At 38.8% G+C, this 4,191-nt stretch overlaps 1 pseudogene; it reads right to left on the reverse strand.

The window, feature by feature from the left end:
- Positions 1-1,880: 1,880 nt before the first annotated feature.
- Positions 1,881-2,547, reverse strand: LOC102825432 (annotated as a pseudogene).
- Positions 2,548-4,191: the final 1,644 nt, after the last annotated feature.

A 4,191-nucleotide genomic window follows, 5' to 3' on the forward strand; every position in this document is an offset into this window, starting at 1 on the left:
TTTGATTTTTTTATTCTATTTTTCAGGTTGTTCTTTTAGCTTACTATTATTGAGAGATTTACCTTCAAGCTCACTAATATGGGTTTCCATTGATTCAAATATACTCTTTTACTATTTCAATGTATGTCCATTTCTGATATCTTAGTATTAATCTTCTGTATATCTAACTGCAGATTTTGTATTGTTTCAAAATTTGCATGTACTTTGTTTGTTCTTATAGTGTTTTGCTAAATTCTTCTAAAATTTTTTTTGTGTTCTCTTTGTTTTCCTTGATCTTTTTCTCAATTAGTTTAAGTTACTTACACATTATTAAAAAAAAAAAAAATCTTTCTCTGGTAGTTCCATTACCTTTTCTTCCTCAGAAACATTTTCTGGCTCTACATTTTGATCATTTGTTTAGCTACTCTCTCTTGTTTCTTCGTGTGAGTTAAAATCTTCTGTTGTCTATGAGACATTGTGGTGTTGTATTTGTATTTAGTTGTTGGTTGTAAGTTGGTGTGTTCTTAGCTCTCACCAACAGCTTCCTTGTAGGTGTGATTAGAGAATGGAAATATGTGTACCATTTTCTGTTCATGCAGTTCAGTTTAGGATGGATTTGGCTGGTGTTGGCTGTTATCATTGATCAGGTAGTATAAGAGCTGGTATTTGATCTTCTTTAGTGGATAGAGTTGAAGAAAATATGGTTCTGGCTGAGCTGTATAAGCATAGTGGCTGTCTCTAATTGAGTGGTGAGAGGAGAAAATACACACAGGCTGTCTCTAGTTGGGTGAGGCGAGAAGAGAAAACATACACAAGCTGTCTCCAGTTGGGTGAGGTGAGAGGAGAAAACACATACTAGAGAACTAAAAAGAATAAACAAGCAAACAACAGTAAAAACAGAATATAATAAAGGAGAAAAAAGAAACAAAAGCAGGCAGAAACAAGAAAAAAAAAAAAGAATATAATAACAAAAAAGCAAAAAGGAGAATAGGAAAATAGAACTGAACAAGGGAAAAATATGAGATTCAAACTCACCAGTGACTCCTTGGAAACCCTATACAGGGTCACAATGAGTTGGAACCAACTTGACAGCACTTACCAACAACATATACATAAAATACTATATATATATATGGAAGTGGGTCATGAGTTGGGCTTTTAACCACAAGGTCAGCAGTTTGAAATCTATGAGCTGCATCTTGGGAGAAAAATGAGGCTTTCTGCTCCTGTTAATATTTACAGCCTTGGAAACCCTATAGAGGGTCACTATGAGTCGGGACCAACACCATGGCACAAAACCACTACTATATATATTTATAATAAGTAAATAAGGAACCTTCCCACAAGATGGCAGATTAGGTAGACACGCTACATGGATCCTCTACAACAGGGGTGGGGAATGTCCTGCCTGGGCCTATAATGCTCACAACATCATTTGATCTGACCCTGCCAAGGCAACTGCAATTTTATCATATTGTTGCTGTTGTTAGGTGCCATCGAGTTGGTACCGACTCATAGTGACCTTATGCATAGCAGAACAAAACACTGCCCGATCCTGGGCCAACCTCACTCCTGTTGCCACACTTTAGAGATGAGTTAGTTAAATGTTTGACCAAATATAGCAGGCTAATTTTTTTTTTCCATTGGCACTGAAAATGCAGTGTTTTACTTTTCAATTTCCAAAATTTGAAAACAAGATAGCCTAGGTTAAATAATAGAGGTTTCTGAAGCTGCAGGTGCCCATTTGGAGCTCAGTTTTGTGGCATGAAGTACAAAAACAACTTGCTACAACTCCCACTTGGGAGCACTACTGCAATGCTGCCCTGTGATTAGATGAGCACATCAGTTTCAGATGGTAATGTCCCTCTCCCAGTCTTTGGTAAACGTGAGTTTTGCTAGTTTTACACTGTCGATTTCATTTCAAATGTCTCCTGAGAGGCATAGACCATATACAGGAACCTGCCTTTATCCTTCTTGCCTCCATACACTTCAGAGATGGTTATGGAGACGCTTATCATGCTGTGTCTGTCCACCAGCAGGAAGAAATGTTGGGTGGCATTTAGCTGCAAGCGCCTTGGAATGATTTTGATGAGTTCACTCATGTTGATGTGATGTGGGACAAGGAACTTGGTTTTATCCAGCATAGCTATTTCTCACCCTTTTATCTTTTTGTTGTCACTGGGATTTTGGTAGGATGCTGTTCTCAGATGAGTTGGATTATCTTCCACACATTGTTTGAAGGTACGGTGCTGCTTGAAGTGTTTCTGAGGCTATAAATCTTTATGGAAGCAGAAAGCCTCATTTTTCTCCTGCAGTATGGCTGGTAGTTTCAAACTGCTGACCTTGAGGTTAGCAGCCCAATTCATAATCACTATGCTATAGATGCAGAATATGTCCAGAACCTGGGGGTGTTGACTGTGGAGCAGTTCTACTTTGTCCTGTAGGGTCATTATGAGTCAGAATTGACTCGATGGCTGTGCGTTTGGGGATGTTGAAGGCCCAAGATGGAAAGAGTCTGCACCCAATAAATATTGCATGGCTGGGGAGCTACCTTCTTACCAGTAACATCTACCTCAGGCTGTTAAATGAACAGGAAATAAATTTCTATGTATTTCTAACACTATACATATTTAGGTTGGTTTGTGACCATAGCCTAGCAGAAACGAAGCAAGATGTAATTGTTTTTAATGTTTTTATTGTGAATTGAGTGGTAGTTTACATGGATAATAGTTTTTAAGGTTGGGGTGAGGCACAAAATGTTTTGAGAACTCTGGTCTAACCACTTACAAATGCAAAGAGAATGGTCAGGGTTGTCCTGTCTTGTTAGAGAACAGCACCTCTCCATTCCTAAACCAGCCCTTTGGATGATCAGAACTGTAATTATCATGGAATGTTGCTTAAGCCAGTTGAGGTGCATTTTTTCAGAACTGAAAGTAGTGGACTTTTTTTTTTTTTTTTTTAAAGGAAGACTCCTTTAATTATATAGCTAGTCTAAAAGTTGTCTTAGAAAATGTGGAATCTTTCAATGAACATTTTAGGAGAAATCAGTTAAATTCACAAGATGGAACATGTGTTTGCAGAGATCTTTTTAACATTTGCAACTACCTTGATCTTCAGATTTTAGCTTAAATTAAAGGTCCATGAACTTGAAGATCTAAATACTTTGTATTTACCTTTGCAAATGAAATAAGAGTTCTCTGCATTCCTCTGTACCCTCTTCCCTTGGGTTTCAATGCTGAGACTCTAAAAAGTTTCCTTATAGCACTCAACTTGGAGAAGGAATAGGATGATGCATCAAGGCAATATTCCTGAAAGCCAAGATCAACAGAACACGATTAAAGTCAGCTTACAGTTATATTGGCTTAGAATGTCATACCAGCTACTTGTAAACCCTACAAGATGATGGATATCTTGCTGTTATCTCTACTGCTCTCCAGAATTTATCAACAGGAAAGAAAAATGGGGAAAGGTTGTAACTCCCAGAGGTCCCAGAATTCTCTTTGCAACAGCAAATAATAAAGGCTGAGGTGTCAGTTATGAATGAATCACAGAGCATTTGTGTGGAGGCAGGGAGGGGTGTCAGAACTTTGACACTATTTTCCAGAGCAGGCGGAGCATCTGGACAGAAGTGGAGAGAGTGAGGTGTTAAGAAATGAAAGTTAGTATTGCGAAGCCCTTGGTCTTCTGTAAGTGACAATTCTAGCCAGTTGCTGTAGAGGGAAAACTCATTGTTAGTAGAAAACAACCAAAACCAAAAAAAAAACCTGTTGGCTTTGAATCAGTTCTGATTCATGGTGTCCCCATGTGTTACAGAGAAGAACTGCTCTGTGGAGTCGTCTTACAGAAGCAGATTACAAGGGCTGCCTTCTGAAACCTTCTGCTGGGTGGGGTCCAACATCCAGCCAATAGGTTTAGTGTTGCTAAGTGCTGCTGAGTCAGTTCAGACCCATAGTGACCCTGCATAGGGTTTCTGAGGAGCGGCTGGTGGGTTCAAACGGACTTTACGGTCCAGCACATGATCCTGCAGCACCACAACAGAAACAATTTGTGCCATCCAGAGATTTTATTTGTTAATGTTGTTGCTGTCTAGTGCCCGTTGAGTGGTCCTGACTCATGGCAACCCATGTGTGACAGATTGGAACTGCTCTGTAGGGTTTTCTTGTCTGTAATTCTTTAAAATTTAAAAAAAAGTTTTTATTGTGTATTGAGTGA

This window comes from Chrysochloris asiatica, unplaced genomic scaffold (genome assembly GCF_000296735.1).
Source record: "Chrysochloris asiatica unplaced genomic scaffold, ChrAsi1.0 scaffold00203, whole genome shotgun sequence".
NCBI lineage: Eukaryota > Metazoa > Chordata > Mammalia > Afrosoricida > Chrysochloridae > Chrysochloris > Chrysochloris asiatica.